Source organism: Mus caroli, chromosome 8 (assembly GCF_900094665.2).
Source record: "Mus caroli chromosome 8, CAROLI_EIJ_v1.1, whole genome shotgun sequence".
Lineage (NCBI taxonomy): Eukaryota > Metazoa > Chordata > Mammalia > Rodentia > Muridae > Mus > Mus caroli.
The window spans coordinates 24,288,795-24,311,010 of NC_034577.1; the positions used below are offsets into that span (position 1 = coordinate 24,288,795).

A 22,216-nucleotide genomic window follows, 5' to 3' on the forward strand; every position below is an offset into this window, starting at 1 on the left:
TGAATAGAACAACAATGGCTTGTTCTGTAAGATCGAGCATTGACAAATGGGACCTCATGAAACTGCAAATCTTCTGCAAGGCAAAAGACACCGTCAATAAGACAAAAAGACCACCAACAGATTGGGAAAGTATCTTTACCTATCATAAATCAGATAGGGGACTAATATCCAATATATATAAAGAACTCAAGGTGGACTCCAGAAAAATCAAATAACCCCATTAAAAAATGGGGCTCAGAACTGAACAAAGAATTCTCACCTGAGGAATACCGAATGGCAGGGAAGCACCTGAAAACATGTTCAACATCCTTAATCATCAGGGAAATGCAAATCAAAACAAACCCTGAGATTCCACCTCACACCAGTCAGAATGTGCAGGTCTTTTGCAGCTAACCACAAGTACACTGAGCTCCTGAGTGTAGTGTTTACGCCAGCAACAACAGACACCTTTTGCTGGTACCTCTTTACATCATATTTGATGTTTCCTGAGCACTGGATGTGGTGATAAAGCTGATCCTTTTAGGAGAGAAGAAAGGACTACATTTTCCTCAAAGATTTAGCCCCTTCTCAGTTATCCTTGATTTAGTATATAACCACGACCTGTGCCTGGTAAAGAAAATATAATTAAACTCAGTGAGCCACACAACCTAATAAAAAAGACAGAAATATGGAATGGAACTTGTGAAGAAGGCTTGTATCAATAAAATCATGAAATAGTCAAACAATAATTTTTAAGTGTTTAAGCATATAAAACTGAAAGTAAAAGATTACGTATCTATAATGTGATCTGGCTACTCCAACATTCTTCACACAGCAAGCAATGTAGCACATAGTCAAAAGCCAATAAAGAGTGAATTCAGAAATACCATCTATTAACCATGTCCAAAGCCAATTTACAATTATTGTACTCTAAAACAGAATATGTGTTATTCTCATGTGCACCCGAATAATCTCTGAGACGTTGTTCAATTTATCAAACTAGATATCATGGTAGTTTAAAAGATTTCTCAATAATCTCACCATAAATATGACAGAATAGGAACTGTCTGGCTTCACCCTGAGAAGATTAGAATATTTGTCTTAACAGTGAGCCTTTTTGCAGATCAAGACATGTTTCTGTCATGCCTGGGTCAACATTGATAGAGAGGATGCAGTCACTAAATACACACATGTGTTTGCACTAGCATACAATGAATCACTATCACTTTTCTCCTTAGGAGATTATAAAGGAGATGGGAGAAAACCCCTGTCTTGGTTCTCCATGGTAACAAGAATGGTATTGGCTCTCTTTCAGATTTTCATAGTTTTGTGAGACTAATTTTATCCCAGAAATCATAGAGCCCCCAACATATTCTAAATACCATGGAGTCACCAAGAACAGGAAAACACTACTAGTCAGAAGCAGGTGCAGAACTTACACTAAACCAGAAACCATGGATATTTTTCTGAATATGAAGCTAGCACATGCCTTGTAATTTGATGTTGTAATTACAAATCCAGTGAAAACAGAGCTATGTAATTTTTTGTGGAATCCTCCATATTGCTAACCAGGCTGATAAATGCTGTTATTCATCAGTAAATAAACAACTCATACACATGAGGAGATATGACTATTTTTTAAACATACACACACACACACACACACACACACACACAAGCATAAACTGCCAACAATTACCCCTAAGTGATTAAAGCATTTGTTATCAATCATAATTGCATTTCAACTAAAAATCAAATGAGATGCTAAAACATATATAGACTCAAAATAGACAGCAAGATCTTTAAAAGGAACAGAAATATTTGCATCATGCTTCTTGGCTTTAAAACATTAAGAATCTGTTACCTTTGATGCAGTATGGTATTGCATAGCAATAGATATGGACCCTTGGATTCAGATAACACAGAGCTAAAACTACTGATACATAACTACCAGAACTTTAAAAATTGAGGAGAATAAAATCTATTGAAGGAAAAGTGAATATTTTAACAATATAAATAAATAAGACAGGGACCTCTGCTAGTCAACAACAACAACAACATAAGCAAATGAAAACAACAACAACAACAACAACAACAAAACAAGCAAGTGAATCTGGCCTGTCTCATTTCTAGTAAATAAGTTCATTTGCAGTTAAGTCTCCATGAAGGACTCAGATGATATTACTCAATTAAATTCTACCTAACAGTGAAGCCATAGGTAGTGAGTACTGTAAGCCACTGTTGTTTTAGGAAATGGAAAAAGAGGAAACATTTTTCTTAGTATGAAGAACAGAACTAATATCAGTTTTCATGGTGAGTCCTTCCATCTGAGCTCTGAAGCAGCACACGGGTGCTTCCATTTGTCATTACGTTTCCTCCTGAAGGCCTGCTTGGTACAGTAGCCAGAATCAAAAGTGACAAAAGTACCAGATAAGAAGGAAAATTGCATTTGAAATAGTTATATATGTAAAAATTTCCATAGACACTAAAAGTGGGGTATTAGGCCTAGCAGGTATGTTTAGCATATTTGAAGGTTGTAAGATGAACCAACAGTGAATGCCTAACCAGTATCAGCAGCTAACCATTGAAATGAAGACAATAAGAGCTATTTATACCAATAGCAAAACCTGCAATACCTAAACTTCATTTAAAATAGATATAACCCTTAAAAGTATAAAATGTCACTAAAGATGCCAAAGAACTGTATTGGAATTAGACCCATCCTTCATCAAAAAAGCTTCTCTTCACAACAGATGAAGGCCATTCATTCTAGAAAACCACAACTGGTCAAAATTCAGACAACAATCAATCATAAGATCCCCGACCATGGAGATATGTACAACATAACTCCTGCATGTAAGGGTCAGGAAACATTGTGGAAGTGGCAGGAAGCTGTTGGAGCCAGGGGGTCAGAAAATCTCCTGTGATGTTGTGTCTCCTGGAAATTTGAGAAAAACTTCAACAATCAAATATCAACAATACAGCTGCCCAAACAAGACCTGAACAGTAATAATACTAAAAGTTCTATTTACATGAAAGTGGATATTCTTATGGGCCTCCACCGTAAAGAAATAACTACCAATAACTGAGGAATTTTCAAAGTAAGAGAATTTGTCATCCTAGGATGAGATCCCTCTGTGGTTCTTCAGTATTCATTGGTCAGCCCTGAAACCACATACATGCAAGGATAGACTTATCAGTCTGTGTATGTGAGTGTGCATGCATGTGTGTGCATGCGTGCTTGCATGTGTGTGTGTGTGTGTGCATGCTTGAGTGTGTGTGTGTTTAAAACAATGACAATTGAGTAATGTGACTGAATTTCGAAAGATAGGGACAGGTAGAAATGAGGACTAGAGAGAAGAAAAGAAAGGAAGGAAATACACATAATTATATCTTTTGTTTAAAGGAAAAAAACTGGACCTAAATAAGAAAATACATGGATTTCATATCTTAGAATATCCCAATCTGTCCTATTGTAATCTTCTGTTGTCTACCAATTAACATATTGACCTAGTATAATCTGAACTACATGTAATAAAGATATCAGGGAAGAAAACTGGGACTTGTAGGAAGAGTTCAGAAGTCATTTACATATCTACACTGAAAAATTGACTCCTAGCATCTTTCTGGAGTACAGAGTTCATTCTAAAAGCTGCACTCAGGGTCAGGTAGAACCATGTCAAAAATAGAAGGATATGATTCTTGCTCATATGGAGTTTCTACTAAGCGTGGGCAGGCCCAAGTTATCAGTAAATAATTAATAGATAAATAACATTTCATGAGCTAAGAAATGCCATAGAGAAAATGAAGCAGGATGCTGGGCTTGGGAGTCTCTTCAGGACACTGTAAGGATGACTATAGATAAGATATAGAGGAAGCTGTTCCCTTGGAGGAGAGCCTTGAATGAATAGCTAGGTTAATGGACCACCTGGGAGTATAAATTGTGAATTTAAGAAAAATACCAAAGCAGATAATAAAAACAGTTATTAGAATTCCTTGCAAGCTGCACCTCATGCCTAGCCTGATACAATCTAATTCCCAAGCTGACCTTCGAATCTGCAGTGTCCGGACTCCGGGGCCAGTAATATTTTTCTAAAAGACTCTTACCCAGTGGGAAATGTACAATTTTAAATTCAGAAAAGAAAAAAATCACAGTGGTAAGGAAAACATAACAAGACACAGAGGCTGTGTTAATTTTCCACCTCCCCGAGGGCCTGGGGCCTCATTCTGTTCTATTTCCTAACAGCTGGCAGGCTTTTTGTTCTTTTACTCTGTAACTGTTTCTCCAGCAGGTGAAGCTCCATTTGGCATCCAGGGCATAGATTGTTAGAAGCGGGGGCCCCATGACATTTCATTAAGTTAGAATTTCCACATTTAGTACCAGACTACTGGAGCCTTGTTAAAAGCACTTAATTGCAGTCTCTTTCCAAGGCTGTAGCTGTACGTGGAGATTCTACTCCGTGTTAATTTCTTGTGCATTACCCCCAAGGTCTTCCTGCTGCTTGGTGTATTTAAAGGCTTTCTTCCCCTTTCCTTTCTGTCTTTGCCACCCCCCTAGTCCCCCATAACCTGGGATGCTTCTCTCAACTCTTATAGGCTGCACTTACTTGATGATGTGATGGCTCTGTGCCTGAATGCCAAAATGTTTTGTATCACCATGTGTCTTCATGTAGTATTGAAGTCGGGAATGCAAGATGGTCCTCACCCAACGTCTTAGAACATTTTCTTAAGAACCCTCATTGATGCAATAAACAATTTAAATAGAATAGTTCTGGGCCTTTTGAAAGCAGTCTATCTTTAAATAACCTAACTTCTATCTTTAGCTGATCCTCCTGAAACCCCAAGCCCCAGATTGAATAAACAATCTGACACTGTACTCAAAGATGGGGAGAGAAAGGGTTGCCAGTGTGTCTGTCACTTGTTGCTCTAAATTCTCATTCTCGCTGATATTCAGTTGTGCCAGCAGAGGTTCAGCACACAGCTCTATTTCCTCCTTTAATGCTCATGACAGAGTCACTTTTAAAGAAGGGCACTGGGTTTTTTTTTTCCTTCTGATTTTACAGATCAGCAATGGAAAGCACAGACACACAGTGTAAGCACCTTGCTCAAGCTTTCCAGCTGTGTAAAATGATAGAAAAAGATCCAAGTTCATGTGTCCAACAAAAAGTGCACGGGTTAGGACAGCCCTTTTCCAAACAAGACAGACTGTCTCTTTCACAATGTCTCTTTCCCAGCATCCTCCATGCATGTTCCTTTTCACTTTTTAATGACACTCCTGCTGAATTATTCACTTACCATGTCAGAGTGTCAAAGAAACTGGGCATCCAAGCTCCCAAGTTGAATGAGAGACATTTTATGCACCCATCTTCCTCTCCCATCTTTTCAGTGTCCTTAGGAACCCCAACAGACCACATCGGGTCTTCCATCTCTGAAGCCTTCATTCCCTACACCACTGATGGTGTACTTTCTGACACACAGGTATGAATACCACCCATGAACCCCTCCTAGGCTGCCCACTGAACAACTCTCTATGTTTACCCTTGTTAATTCACAAACTTAGATGACTCTACCATTTAATCCCTACCTGTGACAACTCTCAGGCCTCTTTATATCATATGCGATTTTTGTCACAAGTCACCCCACTCAACACACATATGCCATTGATTGGAATGCTTTTTCCTATATTGCAAAGTCTTTTAAAATCCAGCTCACAAGTCATCTCTGCAGAGGTGATTTGGCAATTTTCCATGTTTTCACACACACACACACAAAAAAAAAACCCTGAAGAATGTATTCTGTCTGTCTATGATCCTTTGGTTTCTTGGAGGCAACCCCCATCTTATCCATTTTCTTCATACATAACCTACTACCCTAAACAGGGAAAGGCTTCCACAAGAGAAGGAGTAGTATCCTTTATACATAGGAGTAGCTGACAAACATATGGCTGATGAATAATGCTTAAATATTATACACCATAAAGCAGATAATTCCATCCAGCACTGATTATACTGAACACAGGAATCACAACTATGGACACTCCAACTCCTCTGAATCCATGCCCATCTTTAAAGAAATTCTTTCTCGCAAGATCTGTTTTTCTGAAATATAAAACACAGCATACTGAATCTTATATTGGATTCTTTAGTGAAGGGAAGCCCAAGGATGTTTGCTGATCTTATGTGTCAAGTATTGATGATGTCTCTTTCCCACACAATCACAGTGCCCTCTCCTTAACACTTACTCGGATTCAGGGGTCACCATATTTGTCTTTCATGCCTCTGTGAGCATCCATGCCCACACATCTCCACTACTTGTAAATCTTGACTTGATCTCACTCTCTACTCATTTCCCCCATTGCAATTAAATCAGTTCCTGTGGTTTTACTTGGCTATTCCTCTAGCTAGCAGACGAACTCCTGGGAGTTTTATGGAATGAAAATACTAAGATAGCTCGCGTATTTTCTATGGAAATAATCAATAAAATACACTAGGAGGGGGGACATGAAAAATATCCTGAAGTGAGTATGCTTTATTTAACTGCTCTTTCCACTGGTATATCATATGACCAGTAGCATCACAGAGAACCATGTCTCTGCAAATGTTTAAGACTAAGTTTGTGCTCAAGAACTGTGAATGAAATGCTGAGAGTTACAATTACACAGGAGACTCACTTCAGAAATATTCCAGAATATTCTGGTTCTTATGTTTTGGTAAAACTATCAACCTTAGGGGAAAAAAACAACCAGTAGTAGAGGCTCCTAGAGGGTCCTTATTTCTAAGTATGTTTAGCTGAAATACCAAGTTTCTGACTGGGATGTACTACCCACTGGTTTAGAAACTTTGCTTGTAATTATCAAATTTAAAACTCAAAAGTTTTAATTTTATCTCAGAGTTTATCACTGAAGCAGATATAAGACAAAAATTACAAGAAAGTAGCTAGGGATGTAGATCATTTGGTGAAGTGTACTTAAATACCTGGGGTTTAATCTCCAGCACCTAAAATACATGGTGGAGTGGTACATGACTAAAATTCTTGCAATATGGCTGTAGATCCAGGTAGAGCATAGATTCAAAGTCATCCTTTGCTACTTAGTGAGTTTGAGGATAGACTGGGCTACTTGAATCCATGTCACAAAAGCCAACACCCATAAATATGTAAATAGATCTCTAATTCTTTATTAAATTGAATGAGTTTCCACTGACAGCTTATATATGGATCTGGGAAAGGTAAAGTCTTCAAGATTTTGATTAAGTATGAATAGATTTTAAACAAAGAAGGAGAGAAAAGAAAAGAGGAGAGGGGAGGGGAGGGAGGGGAGGGGAGGGGAGGGAAGAGAAACCCACACCATGCTCCATATTAGCTAGTTTGCCCATCTGCCCAGGCATAGATAAGAAACAAATCAGTCCACAGACACTCTGTTACATACCTTGCACAACAGTAAGCCAACCAAAACTAAATTCCCGGAAGAAATGCTGTTAGTCATTACGTTACACTTTTACTCTCTCCAAGGAAATTGACTTAAATTGCTGCACATTTGAACTTAATTTCTAGCTTACTCTAAGTGGATTAAATCACATTGCAATCTTGTTATCTCATAAGGCCTATATTAAAATGTACATCCAGGTATTAATTTCACTCCTTACCAATTATTATATTTGAGTTTAACTACAGCTTTCTTGAGCTAAATCACAGTTACTGAACTGGAAGTCCCACAAAGTACAACTCTGTTGCAAGTCTCGAATTTCTATATTCATCTTGTTTCTACATTGATGTAACATCTCCCCTTTTATGTAAATTAGTACAACTAGGAGCGATAAGATAATAAACAAATCCTTCAATGAAGGAGTCTTCCAGGGTGTGACATGGTTCTTACAACTCACTGGGTCCTTCCCTAGCTAAATGGAAGCTGCAAAGTGTTCTTCCTACTGAATATCAGAGTCCTTGGTGACTTGTTTTCATGAGCACACTTGGCAGAGGAAGAATTAGTTCAGAAGCCTCTTCATGTAGTTCAAAAATGATTGGATTGGGAAGTTGCACTCCTCCATAGGAGAGGGCTGATAAGAACCTGAGCAGATCTGGGATTGCACATGATGGCTGTTTTCCAGTCTTATCAGTTTATACTGCAGCCAGCTTTCAGCTATGGTGATTTTAATGCTGTTTGGTGCAATTCTGTGTTGTTTTACGTTTACCTTGGGCATTCTATTATCCTTACACAATTTTAATTACTGGATTATGCTCTATAGTGAGCGAAATGCCAAGTAGCTGAATTCCATTTTCTCATTCAAGGTCATGTCCATTGGCCATTAAATAGTATGTATTCTAATGATGGTAGGACCCTCATCTGCATTAATGTTGTGGCATCATCGATTAAGAGCCATACAGCAATATGCACTTACGGTTTCAACAGTGCAGCTGCTTCCTTGGACTAGGCCCAAAGATATGTTTGCTGAAGGGTTTGCAAGAGTCTTGAGCTCCCAGGTGATAGCTTCTATGATACTGTGGTTTTTCAACACTTCCTGCTTCTTCCTTATGAAAACTAAGAGACTCTTGACTACAGTGTGGAGCTGCCTTCTCTTTGAAAATCTTAGATTCCTCATTGAAACCTCTCTCTTAAGGATATTCTTATGAGATCATTGGGACATAGACTGCCTGGGTCATGGGAAAGGCTGTTTATGGGCCACAGACATTGATGAGAATTGCATTTATATGCACTTCAGGACTGCATTGAAATTGTCCTTATGGCACCTTACCCACTTTCTCCTTTTTTATCACAGTATCTTTAGCTTGCTTTAATCTAGTTTCAGTTTGTCTTTGGTTTTCTTTTAACATCTGAGGAAGGAGAAGCCTGAAAAGTCAGAAGATAGCCAGAGTATAAAGAAATGATGCTATTTCAGTTGTACTTCCTAAAGGAAGGAGGTGTTACAGATGATAACAGGCAACATTGTACTGAATTAAACAAACAAAACAAAACAAAACAAAAAACAAAAAAAACCCCTACCCCAACCTGAGAGGGTTGCTAAAAATAATTGTGCAATATTCAAAAGGCCAAGCAACATTAACAGAATTAAGTGGGTATCAATATTCTCACAACATAACGTTTAATATTATCCAGAATGACAAAGTAAATCCGGTGGGAAAGTCAAATCAAAGAAACTTTATCAATTTTTCAAATTCAGCATAATATCACCTCAGATTTTAATATTCTACTCTATTATCCATTATCCAGCCTGATCTAAACATTAAGGACCATTGATCTATATAGCTTACTTGATTATGAATAGAGACATTACCTTTCATTGAAGAAACTGCCTCCTCAAATTTCTGTTTAATTTTTTTCAGACTGTAAAAAGATAAACATGGGTTGATTTTAGATTTGTGTTTATTACTGAAGATTTTTCTGTAAATTCCTCATAAGTAGTTATTGACTTATACCCAGAGAAATTATCCTTAAGCTAAAGAGATTGGTTATGTCATGTTAGTAAAAAAAAAAAAAAAAAAAAAAAAAAAAAACCAATAATAAAGAGAATGCTAACTCACATAGCAAGCAACAGGTACAGAGGAGAGATGGTAAATCAGGTCAGCAAGGAAAACTATCCTAAAGATATTAGGACATTTACAGACAAGTTTTCGTATCAACTTATGTGCAGAGATTCACTGGAAACCCTTGAGAAATGAGCAAAATGATATGGAGAATATGGTATGTGAATAACCTCAAGGGAGTGTGTGCAACTCAAGAATGAAGCACCTGCTTTTCTCACATGATAACATGCATCATATTAATGATGGTTGATGTGGAGGCCAGACTATGAGCACCAAGGACCCTGAAATCTTAGGTAGTAGTTAATGAAGTTTTGCCTCAATTTAGTAGATCACCTATTCAGGGTAAAGGATGAATTTGAAATCATATACAGAGTTATCACAATTTACAAACAATGAGATAAGGGATCCCGAGTGTTTCTGGTCACTTCTCAAATTGGGGACAAGGTGTAAATATGGGTACTCTAAAAGGAAGAACTGTTTTAGGTGTTCGCCTGTCAGATAAGATGGTTCGAGGAAAATCATGGGGCTACAAATACACAACTACTATGTCTTGTACTGAATCTGGTTAGGTAGGTCTGAAAGAATACATAGTAAAATTCTGGAGGAAAGCAAAGAAGAAGGCAAGGATAACATCCTCACAGCAGCAACTTGGCAGACATTGGCTTACCCTTCTAAGGTTTGTGAACACCCAACAATTGCAGCTATGCATGGGAACACCATGGGAGGCAAGGGAGACTGTTGCAAGGGGAGAACATAACATAACAGAGGAGCAGTTTGCAGTTGGAAAGGTCAATTTTCACACCCTTGCTCATCAAATGATGGTGATCAGAGATGTCTAGAGAACAGGTCCTCTGCATTCTTGAGAGAAGTAAAGAGAAATTAGAAATAAAATATACATCCACTACATACATATATACATTACATATATACATGTAATTATAAGTAAAATGGTTATTTAAAGAGCTAAACTTCCAATAGTTTAATGATATTTTACTTCTGCTTCAAATGATATTAATTTTGTGTTCTTAGAGGCCAGTCTGAACAAAAGTGTTAATCTAACCCATTTTTCTGCCTTTTGTTATTTTCATACATGAATACTATGGTTACATCATTTGCCCCACTATGTGTCCTTCACTCCAACAATTCCCCAAGTCACCCTCAAATTCATGATCTTTTTTTTTCATTACCATTAACACCCCCCAGATACACACTCAATGAATTTTTAAACAGATATGTTATTTAAAACATACTCAATGTTCTTTTTACCCCTACTGTACCTCATTCCCTGCCTTGGCCTCCTTACCTTCCCAGTTAAATCACTGCCCCTCTATCTTTCTTCTTAGCCTCATAGTGCCTGTGTCGTACAGTTTCTCACTTTAAGAGCTCTTCTTTGACCACACCCCATGGTTCCTTTTGACTTTTCTAGTCCCTGTGGTAACTCCAAGTTATATCTTGCATGTAAAGATTTATATCTGGGACTGGATTACTGCATCAGTATTGAATTTTCTAGTTCTATCCATTTACCTGAAAATGTCACAATTTGTTTTTTTTTTCTTTACAGATAAATGGAATTCTGCTGTGTATGTGTATCACAATTTCATTATCTGTTCACCCAATGAAGAACATTACAGGTTGCTTTTATTACCTAGCTATTGTGAACACAGCAACAGCAAACATTGCTGAGTGAGTATATGCAGAAGAGATTGTACATAATCAAGGAAGCGAAAGACATCTACAATGTAAAACCTTCAGTCTCTGGAGAGATTGAGAAAGATGCTATGAGATGAAATGATCCCACCATGGTTATGACTTGGTAAAATTAATACTGTAAAAATAATTACACTAGCAAAAACAATTCACAGGTTCAATGTAATATCCACAATATCTCCTTATATTCTTCACAGGGGTATAAATTAAAAATCTAAAATTCATATGGAATTACAAACGATCATTGATAGATGATAGGTAATGCAATACTGGGAAAAATATGAATGCTGTAGGCATTAACTAACCAGATTTCAAGCTATATTACAGAGAGACAGTCATAAAGAACAGGATGATTCTGGTACAAACATGTGCATCTAGAAAAATGGAGTAAAAGAGAAGAAACAAACAGGAGGTAATCTAATCACAATATCAGATACTTGATAAAGATAGAAAAAATGAGTAGAGAAAGATAGTGTCTTGAATAAATGAGGATCAGAAAATGGGTGCCTACATGTAGAAATATGAAATTAGACCCATTTTTACTATCATGCTCAGATCAACTCCAAATAAATAAAAAGTCATCTATGTGAAATCTGAAATGCTGAAACTTCTATTTAAAAAAAAAAATCACATGTAGTGGTACCCTTGGAGATACAAGCAATAGAAAAGGGCTTTCTGAATAGCATTCCTTCTAACTAGGAATTAAGATCAACAGCTGACAAATGAAACTTTACAAAACTAAAACATTTCTGTACAGCTAAGGAAACAACCCAATGAAAGAAAGACCACATAACGGGAGGGAATACTTGTTACCTACATATCTGATAGAGGATTCATGTCCAAAATACAAAATAACTCCAAAACCAAATAATCAAAACAAATGACCTATTTAAAACAATAAACTAAGGGTTTTAACATTTCTGGAAAGAATACAAAAATGCCCAATAAATATCTTTAAAAGTTATCAAAATAGTTAATTGTTAGGGAAATACAAATAAAATTAATTGAGATTTCATCTTATGCCAGTCAGAATGGCTTAATTTCCAGGAAACAACTGACATGGAATATTGATGATGATAGCTGATAAGGCAATGCTCATTTGTTTTTGGTGGAATCACAAGCTGGTAGAGCCATTATGGGAGTCAGTGTTAAGAATTTCCTTTAAAAAAATCTAAAATAAGACCTACCATATGGTCCATATGTACCACTCCTTGGCATAATTTACCAATCTTAATATAGTATAGATTTATATTTTTGAATCAGTCTTCAAAAATGTGGATGTTCTCTGAGTGTACTGCTGTGTGTAATGACCTAGAAATGAAAGCAGTGTTGGACAAAAAGACTTGAATCAGTCTTCCCAAGTTGCAGTAGATAGGAAAGTCCTGCATTCCTTCCCAATCTTTAGTAGCAGTGTAAACAAGTAGTTTAAAGCTATATCTGATATATCGAGAATAGATTCTGGAGTGAATCTTTTATTCTTAAATGTGAGTTCAGAGGGAAAAATGCAGGAACTGGATCTTACAGAAGATGTCATCCTGCAAGAAAAGGAACCAGGGTCCTTTGGGAAATGTTCAGATCTCAAGACAAAGTAGTATTAGAAATAATTTTTTTGAGATCAAAAGTTAGGGGATAATCCCAAAATTATAGGAACGTACCAGAAACTATGGAAGTCAGATTGAAGAAGCCCCTATAGTCTACTCTGGTAAAGGAAGATTAATGAAGTAGACAGTGGCACTAATAAAAACGTTTATGTTCAAACAAATAAGCATACATCTGAGATGAGCTCCAGATAGCACAAAATCTATCTCCACAGAAATCTCATTCATATATGCAAGAAGAATAACATCAATGCCAAATCTCTGTGAGGGGAGACTCAGACTAAAGGTGTTTCAGAAAATGAAATAGATGCTGTAATTTCTTCATGAAAGTGAAAGAATCAGGAGATTTCAGGCCCAAACTGCCTTCCCAGGGGATTCTGGAATCAGTTTAGGACAAGTTGTCAGCTTTTTCATCTTGATTATCTGGAGGAGGATTTTATTAGTTGGCCATTCGCTGTTTTCTTTTCCCCTGTCAGTAGCTTCTGTGAATGCATTTGGTGTTCCGGGGAGTCATTTTTGTTGTTGTTGTTGTTTGTTGTTATTGTTGTTGTTTAGAAACATGCAGCTCAATAAGGGATGGTTTTCGGTGTTCTTTGGGCTCTGAAGTTTTCCCCTCTTGTTTATCTATTTGTTTTACTGTTTCTTCTCCAAGGAAATGGGGTTTTCTTTCACATCTCCTCCCCCAGTAGCACAGCTCCCCAGTGCATCCAACTCTAGTTCTTTCCTATGGTTGTCCTCTCTCCTCTCCCAGGTCTCTTTCTCATATGCATACAATTCTCAGCAGCACTTTACAAGAGGAGCTATGCTGGGAGTTTTTATTAATATATATATATATATATCTCGACTGTTTGAATTATTTGAAATGTTCTCCATTCTACTAATACTACTTAATGTGATTCATTTGTGCATCATTTGTTGTTTTGTTCTTTTCTTTTCTTTCTTTTTTTTTTTTTGCTCATAGAAAAAGAAATGGAGAAATTTAGAGTTCAGTAGGAACCCTTTGTCTATATGATTGCAAAAACAGAATTTTTTCCTAACAAAAGTCAGGCTAGTTTTTTTGTTTTGATTTGGTTTTTCTTTTGGTTTTTTCTTCCATAGCAAGAAAGGCATAGCATTTCCTTTAGCCATTGTTTTAAGGTTCATTCAAAATATCTTCTCTATTGTATTTTTCAGATTTTTTTCTTATTTCTTTATTCACTTTACATCCTGATAACAGGATCCCCTCACCCTCCTCCTTCTGGTGTGAGAAAGGGAAGGGCCCTCTAGGTGTCACCCCATTTGGCACTTCAAGTTACTGTAGGATTCAGCACAACCTCTTCCTCTAAAGCCATGTAAGGCACTCCACTTAGGGAAACAAGCAACAGAGTCAGGAAGAGCCCCCACTTCAGTTGTTGGGTGTCCTGCATAAAGACCAAGCTACACATCTTCTACATATGTGCAGAGAGCATAGTTCCAGCTTATGTTTGCTCTTTGGTTGGTGGTTCATACTCTGGAAGCTGCCAAGGGTCCAAGTTAGTCTACCTGCTGATCTGGTGAGGTCCCTATACTATTAAGTTCCTTCAATCCTTCCCCTTATTCTTCCATAAGACTCCCAAACTCAGTCAACTGTTTGGTTGTGGGTCTCTGAGTCTGTTTCCATTGGCTGCTGGGTGGAGACAGAACTCTCAGAGGACACTTATGCTGACTGAGACAGATGCAGGAACTTAGAGCCAACCATTGGTCTGAGGTCTGGGATCTCTATGGAAGAGTTGGGAGAAGGATTGCAGGAGCTAAAAGTGAAGATAACCCCATAGGACAAACAATGGAATCAACTAATTCTGACTCCTCAAAGCTCCCAAAGACTAAGCCACCAACCAAAGAGCATACATGGAATGTTCTGTGGCCTCCAGAACATATGTGCCAGAGGACTGACTGCCTTTTCTGGCTTCAGTGGGAGAGAATGTGCCTAATACTGTAGAAACTTAATGCTCCAGGGAATGGGGATGCTGGGAGGATGATGAGGGTGAGGGAGCACACTCTCAGAGGCCAAGGGGAGTGGGATAGGGTGACTAACTCTATGAGGGGACATTGGGAAGAGAGGCAACATTTGGAATGTGAATAAATAAAATAATTTAATTAAAAAATTCTTAACTAATATTTATTATTATAGTCGTGTTTTAATTCATATCCTGAAAAATCTTTATGACAGGACCTTTTGCTCTGCTTACTAGTTTCATTATTTGGCTCATATAATATGTTTAAATGGACTGATTTTATTGCAGGAAGGGTGTAATTTCTGTTTCTTCATGCTTAGTTTTAGTTGTATATGCTGTCCTAGAGCGATTTCTGATTTTTTTTTTACCTCTCGAATGCAAGTGTTGTGAGTTCTAATAGAAAGTTTTTTCCTTACTTAGTGTAAGCTTTTGCTGGAGATAGATCTTGTAATTGATATCCTTAGATTTATGTCATAGTCTTTAATCTAAGGTATAGTTCTTATTCCCTTCCTACTGCTATTCTGAACCCTTTACTAAACATCTCAATGCAGTGATGTTTTTATTTTCTCTAGGTCACACTAGTACTTACCTCTAGGTCCAGGGCTCTTTCTGGTATGATATGGTACTTCTAATTTTTACAGAGACTTAATTTGCACCCCTTATGAAAATCTCAGTGATTGGTGTGAATCTGCCTACAGACTCTCTGAACAGCTGAAGCTTTCATCTTTTAGATAGATACTCTGCAATAATTTCACATTGATGCTCAAACTCTGCCCCCTCAACTCTTGGTGAAGCATCAACAAGTCTAGTCCTATGATAGAGACTCCAGAAATCACTTGGGCTCAAAATGTTTAAGTTCCTTCTGTCAATATCATATTTCTTAACTGCCATTCATTCAGTGCAAGAAAACCCTTGCCCAAATATGCCTCAAGCAGCTTTATGTTTATCACAGGAGTCAGTTCTTTGGTTTCGATGATTAGGCTTTAAGTGAAATGTTGAATAACACTCTTTCCACAATTACATATATATCAAGTGTATAAGGGATAGTTGAATGATTTACAAATATAGAGAATAACATTTGACTTTATCAGCAAATATTTTATAATAAGATATATAATGAAATAATATTACCAAAACTGGGATCAAACTTAGAGCTCAGACGTAGAACACATCCTTAAACAAGGTTGAGATCCTGGGTTTGATCTTTTGCATTGCAAATCAGTGAATATTTTAATGGCTATTACTCATTACTCTGTTCTTGGATAGTGATTCTTGTCACAATTAAGGGTCGAAAGCAGAAAAAAAAAAGAAAACAAATATTGTAAGACATATTGGGTAACATGAAGACATATCACTAAATATTCTTTTTTTTATCTCACCATACCCTTATCAATAAGTTCTCAATAGATATTTATTACAGGCATGTTTTACATTAAAGATCCTTTAGATATATCACAGATTAAAATTTAAATCACATTAAATGGCTATTTAACATAATTTTAAAAGCTTATAACATAGTATGTCTCCATATGGCTTTATAAAGCATATTTAGTGTTAGTTTATTCCTGTTCCAATTATCTCCTACCTTACATGGGGGATAACCAATCTCCCCAAATCACAGCACCACATGCTGGTCAAGGGTATTCCAGAGATCTTGCAAACAACAGTTCTGGGTTGCCACAAAATCTGTAAGAAGTATTAACATCTTAGTGCTGAAGATACTACATATGCATGAACATCACAGAACAAGGATACACTTACTTAGTGCTGACCTGGAGGCTTCCTTCATATTAGCTGCCTTCATAACAGTGTAAAATGCCAATTGGTGAGAAAAGGTGTCTTATTCACCTAGGAGTCCTATATACTACAGTAATATCTGTCCTGCCATGACATCTTTACTGAAACAATGGTGGCATGATTGTTCTAGGCATAACAAATCATTGAATGCCTCGTTTTGAGACCTGCTCCAGAAGAACCCTCATGCCTTGTACTATAAATCTGGCCAAGAATGGGTCAGAGGCTTTGAGAAGCAAATTTACTGCTATTATTTTACTAAATGGATATAGCATCAAAGTGTCCTTTTAGTAGTTATGCTTATAATCACAAATTTGTGCACCTCCCTTTCACTAGAGAAGCTTCTTTTTACAGTGGGTAATAGTTAATACAGAGACTCAAAACTGATAAATATACAGAAACATTGACTGTAGGATGCTCAATGTTCAATGGAACATCTATATTACTCCACATCCACACACCAAGGTGCTCATGGACTAACCAAAAAAGAATGTTAGATCCAGAGGTTGGGGAGAGCTTCTGAGAAAAAAATTTGTGGACATGAGGAGTTATAGGTAACTGATTGATAATCTAATCTAATATATATATATATATATATATATATATATATATATATATCACTACATTAACAGGACTAAGTGGTTTATAAGAGAAAGAGAGGAGATTGGGAAAGTGTGGAGATTTTAAATAAAAATGCCCCCGCATTGACTCATAGGTTCATATATATGAGTGCTTAGTCACCATGGAATTGTATTATTTGTGAAACGTTAGAATGATTACAAAGTATGGCCTCATTGGAGGGAGTATATCACTAGGGGTAGACGATGAGGTTTCAAAAGCTTAACTCGGGCTTGGCTGTAGTGAGAATTCTGGAATTTTGGTTCCTTTAAAAAAATCACAAAAATATTATAAAAATATGCTTTGGTTTTAATCCCAGGTGTAAGTATGTGGAGCTGCTTCTGACTATTCACAGCAGGTGATTGTGATTTACCTCATGCTCTAGCAGAGGCATGATTTTTGTCAGCTGCAGATTATTTCTGCAATTGTGGGATGGTTGGAATCCTGGGAACTTTTCAAAGGGTATATAAATGGTAGAGCCCTAAGAGGTTGGTGGAAGATGTCTACTCAGAGGGGTTAGTTGTGGTTTGTTAGTAGTAGTGCTTGAAGAAGAAACAAGAAGAAATAACTTAGATTCAGAGATTTCTATCTCTCTTTCTCCCCCTCTATCCTTCTTCTCTCATATCTAGTGATAAGGGGTAAAACTGGGGAGATAAAAGGTAGGTATAAAAGCCCGGTTACTTCCAGAAGTTCTCACTCTCAATCTGTGGCACTCAGTAGCACTCAGCTACTACTCCATTGCTGTGTGTGATGCCATATTCCCTGCCATGATGATAATGGAATAAACCTTTAAAAGTGTAAGCCAACTCCCAAATAAATGCGTTCTTTCATAAGAGTTGCCTTGGTCATAGTGTTTCTTCACAGCAGTAGAACAGTGAATAAGACAGGAAGATGAAATATAAAATGGAGAATTGGGGCACTTACAGATAGAGTTGAGAGAGAATAGTAGTGGGTAAAGATAATTTAAATTGTTTGCATGTATGAAGCTCTTAAAGAATAAATTATAATATTGAATAAATACATTCACTAGCTAAAAACATAAAAATATTATTATAAAATGTGTTATGGGGAAGTATTTTCTAAGCATACTAGCAAAAGCTGATGCCCCAAAACAAAGGTCAACAGATTTCACTATAGAGATTTCTAATTAAAAAGGATCTCTTGTCAAATGTGCAGGAAAATGTTAAATGGCAAGTGGTGCACAGAAAGAGCCATTTGCAGAATGCAGAAATGAAAATATGTTTAGTGTAATTAAATTATTAAATGTAATTTTTAAAATACCTGTTTCAGATAAATAAGCTCTGGACAAAAATGAAACATATAAACACAGAAATATGTATATCAAGAGCTTGAAAAAATGTGAACACATTCTATAAAAGTCATACCTACTAACAGAATTATTTATTTATAGTTCTTGCTCAAATTTAGAAGATGTTAGATTGATTTATAAACTTATTACTCATGTATACTATGAAGATCTGTAAACATGGTATTTTAGCTATTTAATGGTAAAATAGGCTGTTGCCTAGTCCATAACCCATACAGCATCCTTTCCTCTGTCATAGACATTAACAAGAACCCTACAGAGGCATTGTAAGTCATTGGCTATGAGATTCACAGTTGTCAAATTGTGTCATCTACAAAAAGGGCACTAAATCAAAGCAGTTATTGATGGTCACATACCCTTTCCTGTCTCCTTTCCCTGCCTTCTGTCAGGAACCAGAGATCCAGTTTTGATCTGTAAACTCCTTTTACTCAGAAAGGTATAAGAAACTCTCACTGCTGCTAAGTTTATCTTGATTTCTTCTCTTTAGAGCCCTCACACTTCTGTCTTTGATGCTAAAGTATGAGTTTCCCTAGAGTCTTTGTCTTGTTGTTTATCTGTCTGTCCTTGACACTAATAAGTCCTTAGCCCCAATAATGTATCTAAGTGTTTTACCTGATTCCCTCTTTGAGATCAGTCTGGTGTATTGTTATTATAAGGGAAAGTTAAAACTAAGTTATAAAAACAAAATATTATGAATATTTTAATTCTTACCAAACACACACAAAAATTTCTAGTGAAAACAAATTGTCTTCATTTTGATTGTCTTACATTCTATATTGCTGAATTTCTGGTTTTTTTCCCTTTTTTACTTTAAAATGCTACACAGACACAGACACACACACACACACACACACACACACAGAGAGAGAGAGAGAGAGAGAGAGAGAGAGAGAGAGAGAGATCAATAAAACTAAGATCTATATGGTTTCACAATTATATCTTACCTCCTAGACTACTCTAGGAATACTTTTCCTAGTCTTTGCTTCCTGGATCCTATTCGTGACATTTGCCTGAGAACCTCCAAAGAAACCTGAAGTCTGATTCTATGAATGAGACCACCATTTATACTTGGGGGAATGTGTGTGTCAAATGGAAAACAGGTAAGATTTCTCACTGATGGGAAAAATCATAGAAATTTAGGGACCAGTGTTGATGCTCCAGATTCTGCTAGTGTGATATATGTGGTTGAATTATTTCTAGGAACTTCCATTATAGGCAGCTCCATAGCAAGCTCTCCCAAAGCAAAGAACAAAAGGGGTATAAACAGACAGTACACTTATGTTCAATCAGCTCTCTTCCCCAAACCGAAAGACTCATGGGAATTATTTGGCAAGCCTCACTTTAGAGACTCCACATGGTTTACTTTGCCTGCTGCACATTGATTAAGGCAGGAGCTGGTATTCTGAAATCCATCCCAGCACCTTGTGTTAGCAGGCGCTTGCCAAATAGATTCGAGAGCTAACAGCTGCCTCAGAGCAAAAGTGTGGCTGCCACCTTCCTGGGAGAAAGAGCAAAACTGGACCCCATCATGATTCTGTTTCAGTGAGCAGGAGGACCTGAATTTGAAGAAGGCTGTGCAGAGTGAGAAATATGTGCCAGCTTAGAATCTGGACCATTGCTCTTACAGCTTCTTTTGAAAGCTATCAGAATCCTTGGAGTTACCCTCTGTGGGATATGCAGGTAGCCAAACAGAATCTGAATTAGGCAGAGTGCTAGGGAAGGCTCACATGCTTGGTGTTGCTTCTGGGCAAACATATGCCTATTTACAACTTTTTTTTTTCTGTGCACTGTTATGAATTCAGTTACTTTTCAAAGGAAAATGGCTTCCAGTGTTGTCATCATTTTGAATAAGAAGGTATTGTGTTTTCTGAGTACAACCTCCCTACTGTGAAGGTCACTGATACAAACAGGATGATGGGCAGCCTGTCCCTGGATGAAGAGTGAGCGTTATAGAAAACAGTCACAGGCTCAAATAAGATATGCCTTTTTGGATACAAATTTATACTCAGGCCACATAGCTAAGAAGTATATCTCTTCAGATCGGGTCCCAAATAGGACTCCTGCCCATCAACTAGAACACTCTCCACTCTCCGGCAAACCTCAATAACAGCTTGCTATTCCTTTACCTACTTCCTTTCTCTTTGGTAATTGAGTTAAACTCCATGGGGTTCATAAATTTCACCTTAGCTGATGTGCTTCTACTTACCACTGCAGCCATCTTGTGAGGGGCTGAAGATTTATACGGAGAAAAGAGACTGGATGCTTTTCTGCAGAGTGGTCAGGGTCTTTGCTTACATGAACATCGGGTGTGACTGGTGGGGCTGTGCATCTATGAGTAAACTCCAAAAATTGTTCTCTGCAAACATACAAACAAACACAAAACACTTAAAGAATGATTTTGTAATTTCTGTAATTCTAAGTCACCACAGAAGATTGCAGTTAGTAGTGTCTGAAGTTGTGTACAATTTCCCTCTCTCCTTTTGGATGAGTGATATCAATGAAGTGCTTTGTGTTTTCTGCTAACTGCAATCTTGGGAAATTTGGAAAATACTGCATATATATAGATATTCTCTCTCTCTCCTCTCCTCTCTCTCTCTCTCTCCTCTCTCTCTCCTCTCTCTCTCTCTCTCTCTCTCTCTCTCTCTCTCTCTCTCTCTCTCTCTCTCTCTCTCTCTCCCCTAGTAGTGATGACTACTGGCTGGTCTCTGAGTTTCTGAAGCAGTTTCACAACCTGAAATGCTGCCCTTCTGCCAGATTAAGTGCAATTAGGATACAAGTTGAGTCCATCTCAATTACAACAACATCTAAAAGGAAGGAAGTCATTGACTCCAGGGTCCTCCCTTAGCACAGATATGATAAAAAAATAAAATAAATTAAACAAGTGGGCTTTAGAACCTCCAAATCTCCACCTCCTAGGAGGATAGGCCCCACTACCTATTGATGGAGACATATTGACTCTTTTTGTAAAGTCGTCTGGATGCTAGAGCTTTGCAGTGGCTGATTTTTTTTTTTTTTTTATTCCTGGGAGAACAGCAGAGAGCTGGGTTCAACAAAGAAACTGCTATGTTTGATTAATTCACGAGATACTGCTCTGTGGTTCTGCCAAGGCCTCATTTCAAGACTCAGCATTGTACATTCACAGGGAGCAAATATTCAGTACAGCCATCCTCCTTGTAACTTGTCATACAAAAGAATCAACAGATTCTGTGACTGTCAGGAAGGCTGTAAGTGAGGATAATTGCTTGCCTTTGCACCTGCCTCAGCCCCTGCCATAGCTGTGCAGTAGGGAGGTCTAAATATTGTGATTTACTCACAGGGCAGCACGTCTTCTCAAAATGATTCTTTTATATTCACTTGAAGGCTTTACATTTCAACAGCAGCTGCGATGCTGTGAAGGCACTGCTACACGGGACCCGCATGTCAGCCATGTTCTGTCAGTAGCACTTGTCCACAGTTCCTCCTAGAGAGCTTCAGCTTAATATCACTGGATGGATGGAAAGCATGCTTTTGATCCCCATACCATTTATGAATAAAAGAGAGAAGTAATACAGAAGCATGGGCTGCTGTGTTCTGAGCTGTTACAGTCAGGGTCTGGGCACTCACAGTCCCTAAGAAACAGGCACAACTACACATTCTCAACAGGCAATGATGAGAAACCAGCTAGCTACCAGAAAGTCCCA

General features: G+C 37.5%; 1 long non-coding RNA gene across 1 annotated transcript; it reads right to left on the reverse strand.

The window, feature by feature from the left end:
- Positions 1-9,268: 9,268 nt before the first annotated feature.
- On the reverse strand, positions 9,269-22,015 carry LOC110300751. Its single transcript, XR_002378619.1, has 5 exons — positions 21,851-22,015; positions 20,743-20,892; positions 16,383-16,483; positions 10,187-10,377; positions 9,269-9,319 (listed from the first exon to the last, which is right to left on the reverse strand). It is a non-coding gene; the product is annotated as an uncharacterized LOC110300751 (long non-coding RNA).
- Positions 22,016-22,216: the final 201 nt, after the last annotated feature.